General features: G+C 51.6%; 1 protein-coding gene and 1 pseudogene across 1 annotated transcript in view; one reads left to right on the top strand and one right to left on the bottom strand.

Moving 5' to 3' along the window:
- LOC140904567 (uncharacterized) overlaps positions 1-25,258 on the bottom strand; it is a 708,751-nt gene that overhangs the window by 290,377 nt on the left and 393,116 nt on the right.
- LOC144930032 (uncharacterized) lies at positions 1,033-20,771 on the top strand (annotated as a pseudogene).

Here is a 25,258-nt window from a genome sequence, read left to right on the forward strand (position 1 = left end):
CTCAAGGCAAAGAAAACAAGGGAGGTCAGTGGAATTTGTGGGATACTTGTCACAAAGAATATTCCATGCTTTTAAGCCCAGCTCACTTTTAAGTAGTAACGTCCCAAGGCCGGCTTCCTTGGCTCAAAGTGCCAGGAGATGATTATTATAAATCATATTCATTACCTTAGTGCCTAAGGGCCAACTAACAGTGGGTCCTCATTTTGCTAGGCACAGTACCAACCGAGAAGCGTTGATGGCCCGTGTCCTGAAGAAGTTTCAATCTATATAGACAAGGCAGACACAGAATGGGGAAAGGGGTAGAACCCACCAGCAGAGTGAACTCCGTGAAGGCAGAGTGGCAGATCTGATCAACACAGGCCTAGATCTTGAGACTATCGGAATTAATGTTACAACCAGGGCCAGTGTTTTCCGGAAATTGTCGCTAGGACTGCATTTTTTCCCAAAATTACTCTTTGTTTCTGGAATCACCGTTAATATCCGGAATTGCTGATCAGAGGGTGGGTGGGGCATGCAGGGTCACAATCCCCCAGATTTCACCCTGGAGACACCGGTCTCCTCCCCAGGGCACAGGCTGGCTGCGGTTGAGACTTGATGCCAATTTCTTCCCTCCTCATACAAGTCTGGGATCGGCAGTGGGACGCCAGGCTCTCTCACCATGCTGCAGAGAGGACGGCACTCACAGCTGCTCGCGGCCGTGTCCACAGCACCTCTCCCCTGCTCATCTCCCCTGTACACAGCTGGTTCATGCCCCGTCTCTCCAGCGCACAGCTGCCTCTAGGCTCTCAATGCCCAGTATCTGAGCCCCACCGCCCCCACACAGCCGGCTCCTGTCCCCTCCCCCCAAGGCACTTTCAGGCTTTAAAGGATTAGATATTGCTCACGTTTGTCAATTAATCTGTTTTCATTGCCTGCAAACTCTTGCCCTAATTATGACTGTTATCTGTATATCTAAGCCAGCCTTTGAAAGCATGAATTCTTCACAGACTATGATGCCGAGATGCGCCACATGATACCAGGAAGGGCTGCGGGATGGGTTTCCTGTGCAAGCTGGTATCACTACAGGGTGATGAATACCAGATCTCAAGGCTGGTTATGCAGAGCTCCACCTTTTGAAGCTTTACCCAACACAGAAAGGGGTAGTGACGGATTTCCCCTCATTCAGGAGACTGAAGACGACAGACTTTTGGGGGATAAACAGCTGAGTTTGAGCTGACTGAGGGGAGTCTTTCTGGGCTACAAACTCACAGGACCTGATAACCACCAAGAGGTAACCCTTTAACAAAGGTTTTAATGCACTTTGGAACCGATCAGGGATTCCCATGAGGACCGCTGAGGGAATGAAGGTAAACACGCATTTGGATGCTCTTCTTGTTTTATGAGAACGGGAACAGGAAGGACAGGGATCTCACTGAATGCAGGATCTCAGCAGTCCTAGATGTCAGGATAGCACCTAGTGCAGCCCATTGGAAAACATAATCCCAACTATACATATAAAATGATGGGGTCTACATTAGCTGTTTCCACTCAAGAGAGGGATCTTGGAGTCATTGTCGATAGTTCTCTGAAAACATCCACTCAGGGTGCAGAGGCAGTCAAAAAGCGAACAGGGTGTTGGGAATCATTAAGAAAGGGATAGATAATAAGACAGTACATAACTTGCCTCTATATAAATCCATGGTACGCCCACATCTTGAATATTGTGTGCAGATGTGGTCGGCCCATCTCAAAAAAGATACCTTGCAATTGGGAAAGGTTCAGAAAAGGGCAAAAAAACCCAGACTAGGAGTATTAAACAGCTTCTGTATGAGGAGAGATATGTAAGACTGGGACTTTTCAGCTTGGAAAAGAGACAAGAGGGCATATGAGAGAGGTCTATAAAAGCATGTCTGCTGTGGAGAAATTAAAGAAGGAAGTGTTATTTACTCCTTCTCAGAACACAAGGACTAGGAATCACCCAATCAAATTAATAGGCAGAGGTTTATAAGAAACAAAGGGAAGTATTTCTTCACACAACGCACAGTCAACCTGGGGAACTCCTTGCCAGAGGACGTTGTGAAGGCCAAGATTATAATAGGGATACAAAAAAAACAAACAAACACCATGAGAAATCTATTGAGGACAGGTCCGTGAATGGTTATTAGCCAGGATGGGCAGGGCTGGTGTCCCTAACTTCTGTTTGTCATAAGCTGTGAATGGGTGACAGGAGATGAATCACTTCATGATTCCCTGTTCTGTTCATTCCCTCTGGGACACCCGGCGCTGGTCACTGTCGGAAGACAGGACACTGGGCTAGATGGACCTTTGGTCTGTCCCAGTGTGGCCGTTCTTAAATACCAGGGAACCTAGTGAGTCCAGTGCAATGGGAGGGAGTAGGAAAATCCCTGGGTGTGGAGAACACTGGGAAATTAGAAACTATCATTCAGAAGCAACAGACTCTAAATAGTCTAGAAAAGCAGAATGTGAAAAATAAGAATCGGGGTCATGTGACTTCAGGAATGAGGGACTCAAAAAACCAAGTCTGCAGAGAAGGTAGATTGTGGTTAGTGCACATGCGGATGGGGGAGCAACTCTCCAGGTCTCAAGGATTTTCACCAGCAACCGAGGCCATTGTCCCATGCATGGGGCAATCCGGAGCAGTGAGGAGTTGTGTCATCTGTAATCCTGGCTGAGTTTCAATGTTCTGCTGCTGGAGCTCCCTTGTCTGGATTCCCCCAGCCAGCATTCAAGGTCTGTGTGATCAGTAACCCTGGACCAGCCGCTCTGACCCCAGCAGCCTGCTTCTTACACCCCAAGCACTTTCTGGTCTGGGTGGAAAGGCTCAGGGTTTGAGAGAAGGCCAGGGGTAGGAAGCTTCTGCTCGTTATGCTGGACCTAACCCCCCGTTTTACTTTTGCAAACAGGAGATATTTGACACTGTGCGATTCTGCTCCTGTGCTCTCTTCCCACAGCGTTCAGCAGCAGGGGAGGGTCTCTGGTCGTGTGTGTGTCACTGGCATGCTGGGGTGATGCTGGAACAGGACAGAGTAGAGGTGACATTGTGGGGGTGGCGTGAACCTCATCTCTTCAGTTCCCCTTCCAGGAACCGAGGGGACAGGAACCCTTACCCAGCGAGGTCACAGTCTCATAGGTCTCCTGCATGACGTCTCTGTAGAGGGCTCTCTGAGTGGGGTGCAGCAGAGCCCACTCTTCCCTGGTGAAATACACAGCCACCTCCTCGAAGGTCACCGGCCCCTGAAAGAGCCAGAGCCCCACACTCAGGACCTGCTGCCCCACTCACAGCCCCACTATTCGTGGGGGAGAGGAGCCAATCAAACGAAACTCTCGGTGGACCGCAGTCAACACAGTCCCACCCCCACCCCGCTCAGAGCACCCAGGAAACACCAGGGTGAGGGGGCGAAGAGAGAGCCCCTCCTCTCTCCCAGCAGATCCATCACACACCTACTAGCCACAGACTGAGACCGGAGATGCTGCCCCGAGCAGGGTCTAGGGAGAGATCTCTTGTAGGAAGCCCAACACCCTCCTCCTTGTGAGGAGCTGGATATGAGGCAGGAGAATCTCCCCTAAGCCTGACAGGTGGCTTCCCCCTTCAATTTCAAGGCACCCGCTGGTTAGTTGGGTCAGGCTCCAGCACGAGGAGTCTGGTCCTTTTTCCCAGCCCCATCTACGTGGGTTATTTTCTGTTCACCAAACTGGAGCATTTCCACCTCCGAACCTCATGGGTCTGTTCCAAGAACGTAGACCACTTATTAAACAACTCCAGGCAGGTCTGCCACGCTCTGGCCTCCTCCCTTTCTCCACCCTGTGCATTTCCTGCCCCGCTCTAACCTCCAAACCAGACCATGTTAACCTTCCCCTCTCCCGTGTATTTGCTGTCCCTCTCCCTCCTGCAGGAACAGATCAGAACCCCCCCAATAATCCCTACCTGAGCTGGCTCCTCCGCAGCCATGTCGCTCCCCTGTCCCATGTGAGGACAGGATGAACCAGAACGAAACGTGAGCGTCGTTCTGCAGCCTGGCAGGGCGAGAAGGGCCGTTGTGGAGGTTTGGGAATGGGCATTAGTTCATTTCACATCACGCTTCCCCCAGGCTCTTTCCCTGCAGAGTGAGATCTGAGATTCTGCCGTACTGAGAAAATGCTAAAAGAAAAGGAGTACTTGTGGGACCTTAGAGACTAACCAATTTATTTGACCATGAGCTTTCGTGATCTACAGCTCACTTCATCGGATGCATACTGTGGAAACTGCAGCAGATTTTATATACACACAGAGAATATGAAACAATACCTCCTCCCACCTCACTGTCCTGCTGGTAATAGCTTATCTAAAGTGATCATCAAGTTGGGCCATTTCCAACACAAATCCAGGTTTTCTCACCCTCCGCCCCCCACACAAATTCACTCTCCTGCTGGTGATAGCCCATCCAAAGTGACAACTCTCTATTTAATCTCTGGATTACAGCAGAGACCTGGCCCCTCCTGCCAGGCTAAGCCCACAGACACACTTTTAACCTCCTTTCTCCCTCCCGCATCCCAAAACAAAGTCTCTGAACGCAATCCTCGAAAAAAGCAGAACCAAAGGAGTCCCTTTCGAGGATTCCCTCTGACACTGACCCCACGGCAGCCACACCCCAGCAGGAGGGACATGGAGTCAGGAACTGGGTTTTCCTCTCTCTCATCCTCGTCTTGTCCACAGGAAAGTGATTCTCCCCACAGTGCAGTAATACATCTGTCTGGGCAGATGAGAGAGCTGGAAATCTCTTTCAAAACTCTTTTATCCCACGGACCCTGTCAGTCTCTATCTCCTTTTCCCTGTGCCCTCTCCATGCCTGTCTGCTCGGAAACTCTCATTCCTGGGTTGTTTGCTCCCCCATGGCTGGATTTGCTCCTGCAAATGGCAGGAGAAATGGGGTGGGGGGCTGTTTGTGTAGAGTCATTTTATAGTCCTTCACTGCCTGCCTGGGATTTCCCCATTGCCTGCCTAGGACCCCCACCTGCCCTCCACCAGGATCTGCCAGCCCATTTGCCTGGGACCCCCTCCTCCTCCCAGCAGGACCCCCTGACGCTTTACAGGAGGACCCCTCACTCTGCGCCAGGGACCGCCCCACCACAGTGCTGTGCACTGGGCATGGCAATGGTCCCAGGAGCCAGCTGGGCAATCCCAGACAGAGCCCCTGGCACAGCACCAGGCAGCGTCTAATGCCCTGCCCCACCTGCCCAAGAGACCCCCACCCCCACTGGTCTGCAGCCAACAGGCCCCCAGCGATACCCACCTCCAGGACCCATAGCCTTAGGGCTGGGCACATCAGAACTACCCCCCTAAACCCCAAACCCTCCAGAACCCACCAACCTGACTAGGGTCCCCCCTGCCCAGCCACCCAGAGGCCTCCCCCTACCACAATGCCCCTTCAGCTCCCGCTGCAATCTCCCCACACAGACATGCACCCCCCAGCAACAGTGTTCCCTCACAGTGTCTGACAAGTGGACAGAAAGTTATCACAACCCCCTGCTGGCCAGTCACACAGGCAGAGGGAGCCCGGGGGGATGCCTCTTTAACAGGAGAAGGGAAGCCATGGAGGGCCAAAATAACTAAGAAATTTCCATACTCTGTCACTAGCAAATAATGGCCACCGTGGATCCACCCCAGAGTTGGCTATAGCTTTGCACTGCCGGAAGCCCCCCCTCACGGATACCCTTTGTCATGGGGTTTGGGATACTTCTGGACCCACGCTGCACTCAGAGGGACCTCCTCATCCTGTGCCAGCTGGAGAAAAGAAAAGGGTCCAGCCAACTCGACCTATTCGACATTGGTGAGGCCTCATCTGGAGTACTGTGTCCAGTTTTGGGCCCCACACTACAAGAAGGATGTGGATAAATTGGAGAGAGTCCAGCGAAGGGCAACAAAAATGATTAGGGGTCTGGAACACATGAGTTATGAGGAGAGGCTGAGGGAGCTGGGATTGTTTAGCCTGCAGAAGAGAAGAATGAGGGGGGATTTGATAACTGCTTTCAACTACCTGAAAGGGGGTTCCAAAGAGGATGGCTCTAGTCTGTTCTCAATGGTAGCAGATGACAGAACGAGGAGTAATGGTCTCAAGTTGCAGTGGGGGAGGTTTAGATTGGATATTCGGAAAAACTTTTTCACTAAGAGGGTGGTGAAACACTGGAATGCGTTACCTAGGGAGGTGGTAGAATCTCCTTCCTTAGAGGTTTTTAAGGTCAGGCTTGACAAAGCCCTGGCTGGGATGATTTAACTGGGAATTGGTCCTGCTTCGAGCAGGGGGTTGGACTAGATGACCTTCTGGGGTCCCTTCCAACCCTGATATTCTATGATTCTATGAACTCTCCTGTTACCAACTGGGAACCACCCATCCCCCAAACAGGGGGAGGCCTCTGGCTTTGATGGGTATTGAATATATGGCTAGTCTCTTTTATCAGCAAACATTTTTAACAGAGAGAAAGGAGGGAACAAATGATTCTCAAAGGAGAAGGAAAGATGATCATTGTTGCAGGGGGGTTAATTTCCCAACCAGCATGGAGAAGGACTCAGGGCGACAGGTTCCCCCCAAAGAAGGACAAGTTCCTAGGATTTATAGACATGGGGAACAGCCCCAAACTCGAGAGGATTTTTAATTGACATTTGATAATGACATCGTAAGAGGGAAACCTGAGATTTGAGATCAGTGTTCAGAAATGAAAGAGAAAGGTTGGAAATCTGAGGGATTTTGGATCCATTTATGCAAATTATAGAGAGGAAAGTGGAAAATGAGAGGGATTTTATAGCAGTTGTTGATAGGAGGTTGTCACGGAGTCCCTGGGCGATGCTCTGGAACTGCTCCCTACGAAGCCAGGCAGGACTCTGGGGCAGTCGCCTTTCTGTGAGCAGCCTGTCTGCAGGACACACAGCTCACCCGGCTTCCACCTTCCGGGGTCTGACCTCGGACCATTCAGCATCCTCTGCCCCTCCGTCCGCTTCCCACAGCGAGTCCGCTCAGGCAGGGTTCCTGGGGAAGCCAGAGGGTCCTGCACCCCAACTCCGCAGTCAGACGGGACTCTCAGCCAGCCAGTAAAACAGAGGTTTATTAGATGACAGGAACATGGTCTAAAACAGAGCTTGCAGGTGCAGAGAACAGGACCCCTCAGCTGGGTCCATTTTGGGGGCAGTGAGCCAGACAACCACGCCTGCACTTCACTCCAACTCCCTCCAGCCCCTCCTCCTCTGGGCTTGGTTCCTTTCCCGGGCCAGGAGGTCACCGGATTCCTTTGTTCTCCAACCCTTTAGCTCCCACCTTGCAGGGGGGAAGGGCCCAGGCCATCAGTGGCCAGGAAACAGGGTGTCAGCCATTCTCTGTGTCCAGACTCCTGCACACACATGCTCTCTAGGGCTCTGCAATGGTCATACACCCTTATCGCACCACCTAGATACTTAAAAACTTCATAGGGGAAACTGAGGCACCCCCACACTATTCAGAGGAAACATTAAGAACAGTCCCACTTTGTCACATCTCTCCCCCCTTCGAGATCGAACTGAGCGGGGTCACTTTAGCCGGTGACCTGGGGAAGTTCGAAGCCACCAACGTTCCCATGGGTGCCCCAGCATCTCTCCCATTCCTTGGGAGGAGTTACACCAGGCCCTTCCAGTTTCACGCCCTCCCTTAGGTCGGTGGTGGTCGATAGCACTCGCAGACCGCATGTGGGAAGGTTTCTGCGGCCCATGCCCTTTGGCCACCCCAAAACCCCAGGGGGTCAAACTGGGATTGGGTCTTCTCCCCAACAAGCTGGCCAAACACAGCCACTTGGTTATGGGACTGTTTAACTTTCTTAACAGCTTTCACTTCATCTGAGACCTTCTCAAAGCTCTCCACACTGGGTCTTTCAACAGGACAGTCAGTGGATCCATTCACAACAGAAAATTTCTGGCTGTTAGGAACTGAAACTTTCTTGATAAAATCACTTTCACACCCTTCAGTGGCAGTAAACTGCTTGCAAAGACTCCATGAGGATTCCTTTCCCTAGGGCTTTTCTATGCAACAATTCACCCCTCCCAGAAATTCTGCCCTTACCCTCTTCACCGAGGGCTTGCTCTAGAGGAACACTTTCCTGAGCAACAACAGACTCTTTCTGGGTCTCCCTTACATCCAGAATCACCTCTGGCCCATCCGGCGGATTCCTACACAATCCCCTTTCCGGCAAACTTACAGACTTCCTAGACAAAAGGTCAGAAGCATTCTCCTTCCCTTTGCCACACACAAGTTCAGGAATCTTTTCCTTCTTGCTACCGGTTTCCACACCCTCAGTAGGTAACACAATCACATCACCTTCCTGCTCTCCTTGTGCCCTGGCTAGGATCTCACCCTGATTAGACAGAGTTGCTACACCCTTTCCAACAACACACTAGCAACAGGCAAAATACAAGCACCAGAATTGTCTCGTCTCTGGGATTTTACATAGACCCTAACTGGATGCGACCTAGTTACAGGGCCATTCTCCCGAGCAGACACAAACTTAGGACCCTTCCCTTCCTGGGCTTTAGCTGAATCCAGAACCAGCTCTGAGACAACTGCACGACCCTCAACCATTACAGGCTGAAAGGCCCCTTCTGTCTGCTCCACAGACAAAGAAGAGCCGGACACACTTTCTCCTTTCCCAGACACCCAGCTTGGGACCTCTCTCCCCTTGTCCCAGCACACAAGGCTGGTCACAGACAACTGCTTGGAGATCAGGGTAGCTCCCTCCATTGGCAAGTCAATACCCCTGACAGACACAGGTACGTTTCCTTCACTGTCCCAATTCTCCACCCAGCTAACAGGTAAGGTCCAGGGACACTCCTCTTCCACTCTCCTCGACTTCCCACCCTGCTGACTAGACACAGCCATCAGCTCACAAGGCTGCCTAGGCTCATCCAGACTTTCCGTACCTAGCACCTTGCCACTCCCCACAGATCCCCCGCCCTGCCTGTGTCTCCCCCCACTCAGCTGGGGTCTCAGCTCCCCCCTTGCTCAGCACTGCCCTTGCTGTCCCAGTGGGGGTAGGCAGCGAGCTCGCTGCTTTCCTCAAAGCATCAGAGCCAGCCTGAGCCCCTTCTCCGGTGTGCAAGGGGGGCGGGGAGCATCTCTCTGTCCCACCCAACTCCAGGGGTCTGGTTAAAGTCAGGCAGGTAGCTTGAGCCTAGCCGCTCCTCCCTGCTGCCAGCCAGGTCATCTGCATTTTCACTGACCATTTCCCTCTCCACCGATTGGTTCCCCGGATTCAAACCCTTGGCAGTTACAGGAGTAAGGCCTGGATCCTGTCCCAAAGAGACACAGTCACCCCATAACAGGGTCTCACAGCTGGTGTCCTGGAGAACCCTAACGACCAGCCAGCCCCACCCCTCCTGGGTCTGCACAGGGATCTGGGCCATAGGCAGGGCGAGGGGCTTTCTTCCCTGGGACCCTCACCCAGCTCACACAGCCCCTCAGCCTCTGAGGCTGCACCACCCAGGGTCTGACACCAGTTCTCTCTGTCCCAGGATCTCGCCACCCCAGGAATGTCTCCCCATTCACCATCACCTTCTGCTCCCACTGGGGGTCTGAGGGGCCTGGCCCAAGGAAACTCCACACAGACATATAGGTTGGGACCAGGAGTGGGAGCCTGTCCACCTCCCCACCCATCTGGCTGACGGAGTCTACGGCCTTGGGACCCAGCAAGGGAGCAAGACACCGGGGCTTTTCCGCAGGGTCCCCCGGTTCAAATCTCCAGCCTGCTCAAAGGCAGTGAGGTGGGCATCCACATCCCCCCCGTCCTTAACCAGGGGCAGCAATTTAGTCTCGAGGTTCCCTGCGGAACTGGCCCCCCGGGGTCTATCCCCACTCACCCCTGGGGGGTCCCCTAGGCCTCTCCACTCCCCCATCACCAGTTCATGCTGCTGCTGCTTCTGCAGCTCTTTCTCGGGCTCTCGCTGTCTCTCACGGTCCTCTTGCTCTCTCAGACTCAGCTCCAATCCTGTCCGACTCCGATCCCCGGATGGGGAACCCGATCGTGAAGACCCTCGTCTGGTCGGGGACAGGAGTCTTGGCGATGCCTGGCCTCCACTCCAGCTGCTCCCAGATCCTGCTATAGCCCCATTTTGGGTCAGGAATCTGTCCCTTAGAGCGGTCATCCTCCTCCAGCTGCACTATTAACTGTACTTCGGTGAACTTTCCAACGCTCAACCCTCTCTTTCTGCACAGGGTTACAATGTCCTTCTTCAGGAGACGGTGACAGGCCCTCACTCCGCCCTTCCCAAGTTGTGGACTCACAGGCCTGTGTGCTCTCAGCTCCCCACGGTTTCCAGGGAGAACCCCTAGTGTGCCAGCCCTTCTCGAGATCACCCCCTCTTTGTCAGGGTCGAGCGGCAGACTCCTCCGTCCCTGGGACCGCTCGCTGCAATCCCCAGGGGAAACCTGTTACTGCAAAAGTCCTTCTCTCTGGTCACACACTTCCAGGAGTTAACCGCCCCCTGAAACTGTCTCTCTCTGAATCTTCAGCACGCCTGGTCCCCGTCAATCCCCCTTCGTTTTACTGCTCCCCAGTCACTTACTGCAGGAAGCGCTGTCCACGGGGTGCAGTACATCCCACCCCTGCCACCAGTTGTCACGGAGTCCCTGGGCGATGCTCTGGAGCTGCTCCCCATGAAGCCAGGCAGGACTCTGGGGCAGTCGCCTTTCCGTGAGCAGCCTGTCTTCAGGACACACAGCTCACCCAGCTTCCACCTTCCTGGGTCTGACCTCGGACCATTCAGCATCCTCTGCCCCTCCATGCGCTTCCCACAGCGAGTCCGCTCAGGCAGGGCTCCTGGGGAAGCCAGAGGGTCCTGCACCCCAACTCCGCAGTCAGACGGGACTCTCAGCCAGCCAGTAAAACAGAGGTTTATGAGATGACAGGAACATGGTCTAAAACAGAGCTTGCAGGTGCAGAGAACAAGACCCCTCAGCTGGGGCCATTTTGGGGGGGGCAGTGAGCCAGACAACCACGTCTGCCCTTCACTCCATGTCCCAGCCAGCCCCCAACTGAAACTCCCTCCAGCCCCTCCTCCTCTGGGCTTGGTTCCTTTCCCAGGCCAGGAGGTCACCGGATTCCTTTGTTCTCCAACCCTTTAGCTCTCACCTTGCAGGGGGGAAGGGCCCAGGCCATCAGTGGCCAGGAAACAGGGTGTTAGCCATTCTCTGTGTCCAGACTCCTGCACACACCTGCCCTCTAGGGCTCTGCAATGATCATACACCCTTATCCCACCACCTAGATACTTAAGAACTGCCTAGGGGAAACTGAGGCACCCCCACACTATTCAGAGGAAACATTAAGAACATTAAGAACAGTCCCACTTTGTCACAGAGGTAAAAGCTGAGTGTATTTCCCACCACTATTTGGTCAATGAATAGAAATGGGCAACATTGGCAAACGTTTTAGATCCATATTCAGGAATCTGAGAAAAGGTGTAAATCTGAGATTTTCGTCGTAATTTATAATTACGGAGACAGGGAAAGCTCTCAGGGGCATATTCAATTAGAAGTAGACAACTAGAGTAAAAGTGGGGCAAACTTTTTTATCAATCTTTGAGACGTACAGAGAAAACGTGTCACAAACTACGCAACTGAGAACATGGGATAAAGGCCAAGACCGGGGGGGATTTTATGTGGCTATTAAAGAACTAGCTGGAAAAGGGGGGACCGTTTGTCATATAAAATCCAGCCTGTCCAAAACATAAACAGAGAGTGATCGTCGTCGTCCCCCCGGCCCCGGTCACCTGGGCAGCAGGGAGCCCTCTGAGGGGCTGACTGAAGGGGGCGGGGGGGGGGGGGAGCTGAAGGGCTCCCTGGGGGAGGGGAGGGGGCGGTAGTGGGGGATGGGCAGGTGGGGGACAGGTGGGGGCTGGGGGCAACGGTGCGGCAGTTGGGGGCATCAAGTGGGACTGGGAAGCCGGGATCGGGGGCAGCCCCATGGGGGACATGTCCCCTCCCTTCCCCGCCCCGGCAGAGACCCGGCGTCTCCTCCCACCCCCACGCCGGGGCAGCCAGGTTGGGGGATGGCTCCGGGGTCCAACTTCCCACCGACACCGGGACAAATCGCTGCGGATAAAACGGGGGGAGGGAAATCCCGCCCCCCCCACGGGAGGGGAGTTTCAATGGACATGTGAGGAGGAGGGAGAGACGGGGGGGGGATCAGGGAGACCAGAGAGCGGATCAATGGGGGGGTGGGGGGAGTTTACAACCAGGTGGGAGCTACCGAGAGGGAAAAGGGGAAAACTGGGGGGCATTTGTGCCCGTGGGGGGAGGGGGATCCAATTAACTCCCCCGCCGCCCCCCACTTCCCCCCGGGAATTTCCTGGCTGCACAAAGACAATTCAACCCCCACCCCCCGCAACTCCGGCTTCTCCCCCAACACCCCCCAAGGGACCCCGCCCGCCGGGCCACAGTCTCTGCCCCCCCCAATCCCAGCCGTGCCAGGGGCAGAGAGTCACTTTCCTGCCCCCCCACCAGCGCTCCCCCCGCCCGCGGGGTCTCCCACTCACCGGGTCGGGGGCGGGCAGAGCCCGGGGCCGGGTCCCAGCTGGAGAAAGCCCCCTCCGGCCGGGCACGGGGGGGTTAATGACGGGCCCCCCCCCAGCACAGACCCCGGAGCGGAGCCGCAGCTGCTCCTCCGAGAGACCCGACACGAGGCAGCGCCTGGGGGCGGGGCCTGGAGCAGACAGGGGCGGGGCAGCGTCGGGGGGCGGGGCCTGGAGCGGACCGGGGGCGGGGCAGCGTCTGGGGGCGGAGCCCGGAGCAGACCAGGCGCTGCCTCGTGTCGGATCTGTAGGAGGAGCAGCTGCGGCTCCCCTCCGGGGTCTGTGTGGGGTGGGGCCCGTCATTAACCCCCCCGTGCTCCGGTGAGTGGGAGACCCCGGTGGGGGAGCGCTGGGCGGGGGGGGCAGGAAAGTGACTCTCTGCCCCCTACCTGCCCATCCCCCACTGCCGCCCCCTCCCCGCCCCCAGGGAGACCTCCAGCTCCCCCCCCCGCCCCCTTCAGTCAGCCCCTCAGAGGGCTCCCTGCTGCCCAGGTGAACGGGGGCCGTGGAGTGGGGGGGACCATCACTTTCTGCTTCTGTATTGGACAGGCTGGATTTTATATCACAAACGGTCCCCCCTTTTCCAGCTAGTTCTTTAATAGCCACATAAAAGCCCCCCCGGTCCTGGCGTTTATCCCATGTTCTCAGTTGCGTAGTTTGTGACACGTTTTCTCTGTACGTCTCAAAGATTCCTCAAAAATACCCTCAACGTTTGCCCCACTTTTACTCTAGTTGTCTACTTCTAATTGAATATGCCCCTGAGAGCTTTCCCTGTCTCTGTAATGATAAATTACGACGAAAATCTCAGATTTACACCTTTCCTCAGATTCCTGAATATGGATCTCAAACGTTTGCCAATGTTGCCCATTTCCGCTCTATTCATTGACCAAATAGTGGTGGGAAATACACTCAGCTTTTACCTCCTATCAACAACTGCTATAAAATCCCTCTCATTTTCCACTTTCCTCTCTATAATTTGCATAAATGGATCCAAAATCCCTCAGATTTCCACCCTTTCTCTTTCATTTCTGAACACTGATCTCAAATCTCAGGTTTCCCTCTTAAGATGTCATGATCAAATGTCAATTAAAAATCCTCTTGGGTTTGGGGCTGTTCCCCATGTCTCTAAATCCTAGCAACTTGTCCTTCTTTGGGGGGAACCTGTCACCCTGAGTCCTTCTCCATCCTGGCTGGGAAATTTACCCCCCTGCAACAATGATCAACTTTCCCTCTCCTTTGAGAATCACTTGTTCCCTCCTTTCTCTCTGTTAAAAATGTTTACTGATAAAAGAGACTAGCCATATATTCAATACCCATCAAAGCCAAGGGCCTCCCCCTGTTTGGGGGATGGGTGTTCCCAGTTGGTAACAGGAGAGTTGGCTGGACCCTTTTCTTTTCTCCAGCTGGCATGGGATGAGGAGGTCCCTCTGAGTACAGCGTGGGTCCAGAAGTATCCCAAACCCCATGACAAAGGGTGTCCATTCGGGGGGGGCTTCCCGCAGTGCAAAGCTGTAGCCAACTCTGGGGTGGATCCACGGTGGCCATTATTTGCTAGTGACAGAGTATGGAAATGTCTTACTTATTTTAGCCCTCCATGGCTTCCCTTCTCCTGTGAAAGAGGCATCCCCCCGGGCTCCCTCTGCCTGTGTGACTGGCCAGCAGGGGGTGGTGATAACTTTCTATCCACTTACCAGACACTGTGAGGGAACATTGTTGCTGCGGGGGGCAGGTGTCTGTGTGGGGAGATTGCAGCGGGAGCTGAAGGGGCATTGTGGTAGGGGGAGGCCTCTGGGTGGCTGGGCAGGGGGGGCCCTAGTCAGATTGGTGGGTTCTGGAGGGTTTGGGGTTTCGGGGAGTAGTTCTGATGTGCCCAGCCCTAAGGCTATGGGTCCTGGAGGTGGGTATGGCTGGGGGCCTGTTGGCTGGAGACCAGTGGGGGTGGGGGTCTCTTGGGCAGGTGGGGCAGGGGATTAGATGCTGCCTGGTGCTGTGCCAGGGGCTCTGTCTGGGATTGCCCAGCTGGCTCCTGGGACCATTGCCATGCCCAGTGCACAGAGCTGTGGTGGGGCGGTCCCTGGCGCAGAGTGAGGGGTCCTCCTGTAAAGCGTCAGGGGGCCCTGCTGGTTGGAGGAGGGGGTCCCAGGCAAATGGGCTGGCAGATCCTGTTGGAGGGCAGGTGGGGGTCCTAGGCAGGCAATGGGGAAATCCCAGGCAAACAGCCCCCCACCCCATTTCTCCTGCCATTTGCAGGAGCAAATCCAGCCATGGGGGAGCAAACAACCCAGGAATGAGAGTTTCCTAGCAGACAGGCATGGAGAGGGCACAGGGAAAAGGAGATAGAGAGACTGACAGGGTCCGTGGGATAAAAGAGTTTTGAAAGAGATTTCCAGCTCTCTCATCTGCCCAGACAGATGTATTACTGCACTGTGGGGAGAATCACTTTCCTGTGGACAAGACGAGGATCAGAGAGAGGAAAACCCAGTTCCTGACTCCATGTCCCTCCTGCTGGGGTGTGGCTGCCGTGGGGTCAGTGTCAGAGGGAATCCTCGAAAGGGACTCCTTTGGTTCTGCTTTTTTCTAGGATTGCGTTCAGAGACTTTGTTTTGGGATGCGGGAGGGAGAAAGGAGGTTAAAAGTGTGTCTGTGGGCCTAGCCTGGCAGGAGGGGCCAGGTCTCTGCTGTAATCCAGAGATTGAGCATTTTCTGAGCACGGCAGAATCTCGGATCTCGCTCTGCAGGGAAAGAGCCTGGGGGAAGCGTGATGTGAAACGAACTAATTCCCGTTCCTAAACTTCCACAACAGCCCTTCCTGCCCGGCTAGGTTGCAGAACGACGCTCATGTTTCCTTCCGGTTCATCCCGTCCTCCCATGGGACAAGGGAGCGACATGGCTGCAGAGGAGCCAGCTCAGGTAGGGATTATTGTCGGGGGTTCTGATCTGTTCCTGCAGGAGGGAGAGGGACAGGAAATACACGGGAGAGGGGAAGGTTTGCACCGTCTGGTTTGGAGGTTGGAGCGGGGTAGGAAATGCACAGGGTGGAGAAAGGGAGGAGGCCAGGGGGTGGCAGACCTGCTGGGAGTTGTTTAATAAGTGGCCTAGATTCTGGGAAGAGACCCATGAGGTTCGGAGGTGGAAATGCTCCAATCTGGTGAACAGAAAATAACCTACCTAGATGGGGCTGGGAAAAAGGACCAGACTCGTAGTGCTGGAGCCTGACCCAACTAACCAGCGGGTGCCTTGAAATACGAAGGGGGAAGCCACCAGTCAGGCTTAGGGGAGATTCCCCTGCTTCATATCCAGCTCTAGGAGTGGCTAAGTCATTATGCAAGGTAACCTATTTCCCCTTGTTTTTTCCTGCCCCCCCGCCCCCCCGCGTTCTTGTTAAACCCTGGATTTGTGCTGGAAATGGGCCACCTTGATTATCATACACATTGTAAGGAGAGTGATCACTTTAGATAAGCTGTTACCAGCAGGAGAGTGGGGTGGGAGGAGGTATTTTTTTCATGATTTGTGTGTATATAAAAAGCTCTTCTACACTTTCCACAGTTTGCATCGGATGAAGTGAGCTGTAGCTCACGAAAGCTTATGCTCAAATAAATTGGATAGTCTCTAAGGTGCCACAAGTCCTCCTTTCCTTTTCACAAGGAGGAGGGTGTTGGGCTTCCTAGAAGAGATCTCTCCCTAGACCCTGCTCGGGGCAGCATCTCCGAGAATCTGGGGGAATCCAGACAAGGGAGCTCCAGCAGCAGAGCATTGAAACTCAGCCAGGATTACAGATGACACAACTCCTCACTGCTCCGGATTGCCCCGTGCATGGGACAATGGCCTCGGTTGCTGGTGAAAATCCTTGAGACCTGGAGAGTTGCTCCCCCATCCGCATGTGCAATAGCCACAATCTCTCTTCTCTGCAGACTTGGTTTTTTGAGTCCCTCATTCCTGAAGTCACATGACCCCGATTCTTATTTTTCACATTCTGCTTTTCTAGACTATTTAGAGTCTGTTGCTTCTGAATGATAGTTTCTAATTTCCCAGTGTTCTCCACAGCCAGGGATTTTCTTACTCCCTCCCATTGCACTGGACTCACTAGGTTCCCTGGTATTTAAGAACGGCCACACTGGGACAGACCAAAGGTCCATCTAGCCCAGTGTCCTGTCTTCCGACAGTGACCAGCGCCGGGTGTCCCAGAGGGAATGAAGAGAACAGGGAATCATGAAGTGATTCATCTCCTGTCACCCATTCACAGCTTATGACAAACAGAAGTTAGGGACACCATCCCTGCCCATCCTGGCTAATAACCATTCACGACCTGTCCTCAATAGATTTCTCATGGTGTTTTTTTTTTTTTTTTGTAACCCTATTATAGTCTTGGCCTTCACAACGTCCTCTGGCAAGGAGTTCCCCAGGTTGACTGTGCGTTGTGTGAAGAAATACTTCCTTTTGTTTCTTATAAACCTGCTGCCTATTAATTTGATTGGGAGATTCCTCGTCCTTGTGTTATGAGAAGGAGTAAATGACACGTCCTTATTTACTTTCTCCACGGCAGTTTTGATTTTATAGACCTCTCTCATATCTTCCCTTTGTCTGTTTTACAAGATGAATAGTCCCGGTCTTTTTAATCTTTCCCCGTACAGAAGAGTTTCATACCTGTAATCATTTGGGTTGCCCTTTTCTGAACCTTTTCCAATTCCAATATATCTTTTTTTGAGATGGGGCAACCACATCTGCAGGCAGTATTCGAGATGTGGGTGTACCATGGGTTTATATAGAGGCGATATGATATTTTCTGTCGTCTTATCTATCCATTTCAGAATGATTCCCAACATTCTCTTTGCTTTTTGACTGCCGTGGCACACTGAGTTGATGTTTTCAGAGAACTGTGCCTAGTGACTCCAAGATCCCTCTGTTGAGTGGAAACAGCTCATTTAGAGCCCATCATTTTATATGTGTAGTTGGGATTATGTTTTCCAATGGGCTGGAATATGGTGCTATCCTGACACCTCGTCCTGCTGAGATCCTGCATTCAGTGATATCCCTGCCCTTCCTGTTCCCGTTCTCATAAAAGAAGAAGAGCATCCAAATGTGTGTTTACCTTCATTCCCTCAACGGTCCTCATGGGAATCCCTGATCAGTTCCAAAGTGTATTAAAACCTTTCTTAAAGGGTTACCTCTTGGTGGTTATCAGGTCCTGTGAGTTTGTAGCCCAGAAAGACCCCCCTCAGTCAGCTCAAACTCAGCTGTTTATCCCCCAAAAGTCTGTTGTCTTCAGTCTCCTGAATGAGGGGAAATCCGTCACTACCCCTTTCTGCGTTGGGTAAACCTTCAAAAGGTGGAGCTCTGCATAACCAGCCTTGAGATCTGGCATTCATCACCCTGTAGTGATACCAGCTTGCACAGGAAACCCATCCCGCAGCCCTTCCTGGTATCATGTGGTGCATCTCGGCATCATAGTCTGTGAAGAATTCATGCTTTCAAGGGCTGGCTTAGATATACAGATAACAGTCATAATTAGGGCGAGAGTTTGCAGGCAATGAAAAGAGAGTAACTGACAAACGTGAGCAATATCTAATCCTTTAAAGCCTGAAAGTGCCTTGTGGGGAGGGGACAGGAGCCGGCTGTGTGGGGGCGGTGGGGCTCAGATACTGGGCATTGAGAGCCTAGAGCCAGCTGTGCGCTGGAGAGATGGGGCATGAACCAGCTGTGTACAGGGCAGATGAGCAGGGGAGAGGTGCTGTGGACACGGCCATGAGCAGCTGTGAGTGCCGTCCTCTCTGCAGCATGGTGAGAGAGCCTGGCGTCCCACTGCCGATCCCAGACTTGTATGAGGAGGGAAGAAATTGGCAGCAAGTCTCAACCGCAGCCAGCCTGTGCCCTGGGGAGGAGACGGGTGTCTCCAGGGAGAAATCTGGGGGATTGTGACCCTGCATGCCCCACCCACCTTCTGATCAGCAATTCCGGATATTAACGGTGATTCCAGAAACAAAGAGTAATTTTGGGAAAAAATGCAGTCCTAGCGACAATTTCCGGAAAAAACTGGCCCTGGTTGTAACATTAAATCCGATAGTCTCAAGATCTAGGCCTGTGTTGATCAGATCTGCCACTCTGCCTTCACGGAGTTCACTCTGCTGGTGGGTTCTACCCCTTCCCCCATTCTGTGTCTGCCTTGTCTTTTTAGATTGTAACTTCTTCAGGGCACGGGCCATCAACGCTTCTCGGTTTGTACTGTGCCTAGCAAAATGAGGACCCACTGTTAGTTGGCCCTTAGGCACTAAGGTAATGAATATGATTTATAATAATCATCTCCTGGCACTTTGAGCCAAGGAAGCCGGCCTTGGGACGTTACTACTTAAAAGTGAGCTGGGCTTAAAAGCATGGAATATTCTTTGTGACAAGTATCCCACAAATTCCACTGACCTCCCTTGTTTTCTTTGCCTTGAGCAGGGTTTCCAGTTTCCAGAACTGATGTGATCTCGCAGCTGGAATGAGGGGAGGAGTCGTGCGTCCCAGACCTTCACGGCTCTAAGAAAAAAGTGCTCCCGAGAGCTCCCTGCATAGGTGAGGCAATGGTTAAACCAACCCCAAAACTGTCGGTGAATACAGGAAACATTTGGGATGCCCTACAAAGACCTTGTGAGCTCTCCAAGTTCAGGATTGTTCCCTGCAGATGTAGAATCGTTAGGCAGAGGTCACTCATGGCTTCCCACCTATCCTGACTGACAACTAGCAGCAGGTCCCTCCCCAATCTCGCTGTCCCCTGAGATTTCTTCTGAGATATGGACCCAGAACTGATCCCTTCCTTTCTCTCCTCTGGGGAAGGTTGAAAGGAAAATCAGCTCCTGATAGGTTTGATCTGTCCTGTACACGTTTTCGTTCCTTCATCCCTTTTTCCATTCTTCTCTCTGAGATTTCCTTTCTCTCTGGCGCAGGCAGAGACTTACGTCTGGATTCTCTCGGTCTCCTGTCAGGTGTTGGGATGGTGAGTGAAAACGAGGAGGAACCCCAGCAGGAAGATGCTGAGCGAGTAGAAGCCCATGGGATGTTGTCAGGAAGGTCCAAAGGGAATGATTCTGGGAGCTGTGCACGCCCAGAAAAAACAAAAGCCTGTGAGAGTCAGCAGAGGCCAGAGGAAAACTTCGGTAGCCAGTCAGACCTTATTACACGTGAGAGAATGAACTTGGAAGGAAAACGCTACACATGCCTCGAGTGTGGGAAAAGCTTCAAAGGGAGCTCGGACCTTCTCACACATCAGAGAATCCACACGGGTGAGAAACCTTACGGATGCCCTGAGTGTGGGAAACACTTCAAGCAGAGCTCACACCTTATTACACATTGGAAAATCCACACGGGTGAGAAACCTTATGGATGCCCTGAGTGTGGGAAACACTTCAAGCAGAGCTCACACCTTATTAGACATCGGCAAATCCACACGGGTGAGAAACCTTATGGATGCCCTGAGTGTGGGAAACACTTCAATCGGAGCTCAGACCTTATTAGACATCGGAAAATCCACACGGGTGAGAAACCTTACGGATGCCCTGAGTGTGGGAAACACTTCAAGCAGAGCTCACACCTTATTACACATCGGAAAATCCACACGGGTGAGAAACCTTATGAATGCCCTGAGTGTGGGAAGCACTTCATTGACAGTTCATCCCTCCTCTCACATCAGCGAATCCACACCGGGGAGAGGCCCTACACATGCTCTGAGTGTGGGAAAAGCTTCAATCAGAGCTCAAACCTCATCAGACATCAGCGAATCCACACCGGTGAGAGGCCCTACATATGCTCTGAGTGCGGGAAAAGCTTCAATCAGAGCTCTACCCTAATCACACATCAGAGAACGCACACAGGAGAGACCCCCTACATGTGCTCTGAGTGCGGGAAAAGCTTTAATCGGAGCTCTGTACTGACCACACATAGAAGAATCCACACAGGTGAGAAGCCTTATGGATGCTCTGAGTGTGGGAAACGCTTCGATCGGAGCTCATACTTTATCATACATCGGCGAATCCATACGGGTGAGAAACCTTATGGATGCCGTGAGTGTGGCAAACACTTCAATCAAAGCTCAGCCCTTTTCACACATCAGCGAATCCACACAGGAGAGAGGCCCTACACGTGCTCTGAGTGTGGGAGAAGCTTCAATCAGCGCTCAACCCTTATTAGACATCAGAAAATCCACATGGGAGTGATCTGTAACAAATGCCTTGACTAGGGCTGGCCAAAGGTATTTTTTGCTTTTAAATCACATTTGCTAATTCCCACTTAGTGATCTGTGCCCCATCTTCACCGTGGTTACTCAGCTCCCCCAGATGAGTTGCCTGCTCCTGCCTTTTGCAGCTCACCCTTCTTTGGGGTCAGTCCTGTGATGTTTTCTATCAACTCCTTTCCTTTTGGGTCGAAGGAGCGTGTGTCCCTCCAGCCAGGAATGTTCATCAGCTCCAGGTGGGGGAGAGAGGTTTGTTCCCAACAAGCTACACTGAGGCAAAAACCACTCGTGCCTTACATCCACTAGGACTGTACATGGCGTTGGCTGCTCAAGTTAGTGATCTTGGTGTTAAAAGACAATTACAGTTGTCGTGCAGATGCAGCCGAGGTGCAGTGGTTGGCATTAGCTTTCCCCTTGACCTGACCTAAACTCCATCACATGTCCTAGTCTAAACAAAGCCTGAGCATCACAGTTATACTGTTCCCCCATTTAAAAACAATTGTTAGTCATCAAGTTCCCCCACCAGGAACATATTGTTTCATTCCCAGTTGTCACAGTTCATCAGAGCGCTGTTGCTTCAGGTTTTCCTGAAGGCAGATATTTTTACTACCGTTTTCCTCCCTTAAAATATATTGAAGTATAACAAAGAGCAGGAATAGAGAAGGGATAGGGAAAAATGTCTTTTCCCCTCTGTAACAACAGAAGAACATAGGGTAAATCAGAGGGATTCTCCATCACCATCTCTATCCCCCTGTTCTTCAATTGGTAAGGTCAATATTTCCCGAAGGGGCTGGGAAGAGGATTCTCTAGTAAATGATTTGGAACTAAGCAAAAGACCCATTCATTTGCCTCCCAAAGCAGTTGTGGCCCATGCCCTGCAGGAGGTTGCTCCTGAAGATCTTCCCTTCCTAATCAGGTGCATGTTGCCTCTTATTTGGGAAATGCAATCCCTTCCTAGGTAGAGATGGGAAAAATGGAAGTGACATTTCTGTTCAGCTCACTCCTGGGAGATGCTGTAAATGTGTAGGAAATGAATCCATGAGGAATGTGATAGAGCTGCAGAAAGACACCCATTTTGAGTAGATACCTGACATTTGGTGTCTTAGAGGGATTCTAAGGCGCACCTGAATTTAGTCCCTTATTTAAATCTGTGCCACCAGATTAAAGAAACAAAAGGGCATATTTGGGGGAGTTCTACCTCAGTATCGCTACTGGTATGTCGTGTGGTTGGTGAAGAATTCTACGCCAGAGCCGTGTAAAATTGCTACAACTAAGGTCAAAGATTTGACAAGAACTCAGGTAGAAATGAGAGGTACGAGTGGTTGATTTTCACCCCAGAGATGGACGCTATGGTGACCTGTGGCCAAGGTAAACTGTTTTTAGAATTGCTCACACTTCTAAAGGATGCCATGATGAAACTGGGAACAACTGTCTTTTACCATTTGGATCCCAAGTTTCCTGAAGCACAGAGAGAAACAGCTGATTCCTTCAGAGCCATGCCATGCCTATGGGTCCCAAACTGGCTGCCTTGCTGGACAAGAAGCACTTCTGTGTTGGTTAAATGATGGTAGCCAATGAGGGAATGTAACAGATTCCAAGTTCAGACTGCAGGATACATGAATGCTGAGTCCAGAGTCTGTGGTTTGGTCTCTTAGTTTTGCTCTTGAGTCTAATGCATGTGTCTCACTGTTCCGCCTCCTGCTACTCTGAAAGATTAGAAAGTGTGAAAGTAGAGCACAGGTGGTTTTTCTCATAATGCAGCCTTCCCACGTAGTGTGAGACCCCTTCCACCCACACTTCTGGGAGAAGACCCAGGGAGAAATGAACCCTCAGAAATGGAAGGCTCCTAAGTTATGGGAGAATGTGATTTCACACAGAGCTCACTGGGTGAAAATGGGAATTAAGAGAAAACTGCCCTAAAGGTTTATAGTTTGTAATCTTTGAAGAAATTGTTACCAGCAACAAGGAAATTGCACATGAAGTTTATTAGTGTAAGGTAAGAGGCTGATTCTGTGATCACTTTCAGTGTTACAGTATAATTCAGGTTTTCTTCTAGCCCCCTCCTACAAAATAGCAAATGGTGGCTAATCCTGCAATAAAAACCTGACTCCAAAGGAATCAGGTTTGGGGGAAAATGTGAGAGAAATAGCATGTACGAGAATAGAGACCCAGTATAGACTGGAATGATTTCTGTTTCAAATGGAATTTATTTGGTAAATTTTAAAATAAATCTTCTGTTGGGAGGAAAACTACTTGAGAGAAGATGTGGAACCTTTTCCCCAGTGAGAGGGAAAGAGCCAGAGAGTTCCCCAGGGCTCTTGTTCGCAAAGCAAAGATGTCACATTAGGCAGGAGATGTCAAGATCTACAATGGTGATGGGCGAGTGATGGGAGCTTTTCTGGGTGGTTGTTGTTTGGTTGGTTTTTTTCATGTAATTTTTGTTTTGTTTTTGCAACTAGTTCTTTTTATAGCTGCTGTGCCCCCTTGTCATTTTGAGCACAGCTCTTTAACCCTCAGGCCTGGCTCTGGAAACCTCAGAACCGGCTTTGCGTTTTTTTTTTTCATGTTTGCTATCTTTGGAGTTCGCACATCCACACGACATGCGGTTCACAGCAACGGATACTTTGAGAAACCTGCTGGGTGAAGCAGGCCTTTTCCAAACTGACATTGGCCCAAATTCTGCCTCAATTCAGCTGGATTGGGACACGTCTGTGTCAAAGGAGTGGTTCACACCTGATTTGCCCAGAGACCTCAGAGGAGGGGTAGTTAGATATAGGATAAGTAGGAATCGACAACAATTAAGTTAAATATAAAGGTGAAAGACCCTCACCTTGCAGGTCAACAAGCCTGTTCTGTTCTTTCCCTCCAATGCATCTGGCACTGGTCGCTCTCAGGTAGCACACTGGGCTTGACGGACCATTGGTCTGACCCAGTCTATGACCTGTCGTGCGTTCTTATGGAAGTCCTCTGTGGGCTTGTCTACACGGGCAAGTTTCCGCACAGGAAAGCAGCTTTCTGCGGTGTAACTCCCGAGGTGCGCACTCAGATTTCGTGATGCATGATAGGAAGGGGCCATGACAGGGACACACTGCCGTGCGGGGTCAAAATGAAGGAGCTGTGACATGCCTACCACAAGGTGCAGGAGGCAAACTGCTGCTCCATATTGGGGGCTAACTAACCCCAGCATCACGGCAAGAATCTACCTAGCAGCTGGAGAAAAAATATGAATGAGAGTCAAAGACACCTCCACGTGGCCTGTCTCTTCCCCAATCTCAACACCTGGAAGATTGTCTGGAAGACTCAGAATTTGAACTGCAGAGATTGGTCTCAGGCTGAGAGGGAATTCAGTCTGTGTATTAAGAACTCAACATGGCCTGGAGCAACCAGTGAGTGAGAAAAGCTGTTTGATCCAATTCTTGCTTAGTATATTCAAATTAGAGTTTAGACTGGGAGTCTGTTTTCATTTGTTATGTAACCACTTTTGACCTCTGTGACCAATACTTATACTCAGTTAAAATCTACCTTTCTGGAGTTAATAAACTTATTTTACTATTTTATACTTACTCCTGAGTTTGTCCAAAGTGCTTGGGAAAGTTGCTCACATGACAAAGGCTGGTGCATGTCCCCTTTATTTTTGATGAAGTGGCGAACTAATTAATGAGCTTACACTTTTCAAGAGAAGGACTGAGACGATCGCATTCTGACCTTTTACTGACACTTCTTTAATAACTAAAAAAAAAGAACAGGAGGACTTGTGGCACCTTAGAGGCTAACCGATTTATTTGAGCACTGTCCAGTTTTGGGCCCCACACTTCAAGAAGGATGTGGATAAATTGGAGAGAGTCCAGCAAAGGGCAACAAAAATGATTAGGGGACTGGAACACATGAGTTATGAGGAGAGGCTGAGGGAACTGGGATTGTTTAGTCTACGGAAGAGAAGAATGAAGGGGGATTTGATAGCTGCTTTTTACTACCTGAAAGGTGGATCCAAAGAGGATGGATCTAGACTATTCTCAGTGATAGCAGATGACAGGACAAGGAGGAATGGTCTCAAGTTGCAGTGGGGGAGATTTAGGTTGGATATTAGGAAAAACCTTTTCACTAGGAGGGTGGTGAAACACTGGAATGCATTACCTAGGGAAGTGGTGGAATCCCCTTTCTTAGAAGTTTCTAAGGACAGGCTTGACAAAGCCCTGGCTGGGATGATTTAGTTGGGGTTGGTCCTGCTTTGGGCAGGGGGTAGGACTAGATTCCTCCTGAGGACCCTTCCAACCCTGATCTTCTATGATTCGATGACCCTCCTCCAGGAGTGAGAGAGCCTGGCATGTGCTGGAAGAAGCGGGGAGCTCTGGTGCCCACGGACCTGTCCTGGCAGCTTTCTCAGCAGCAAAGAAATCAATTCTCCCTGCCCCTGAGCAACCCACCCACAGCTAATGGCAGCATTGGTGGGGGGTCCCAAGCTTTGCACCAACGTCCACATTTCAGACCTTCCT

Source organism: Lepidochelys kempii, unplaced genomic scaffold (assembly GCF_965140285.1).
Source record: "Lepidochelys kempii isolate rLepKem1 unplaced genomic scaffold, rLepKem1.hap1 scaffold_29, whole genome shotgun sequence".
In the NCBI taxonomy this organism is placed as follows: Eukaryota; Metazoa; Chordata; order Testudines; family Cheloniidae; genus Lepidochelys; species Lepidochelys kempii.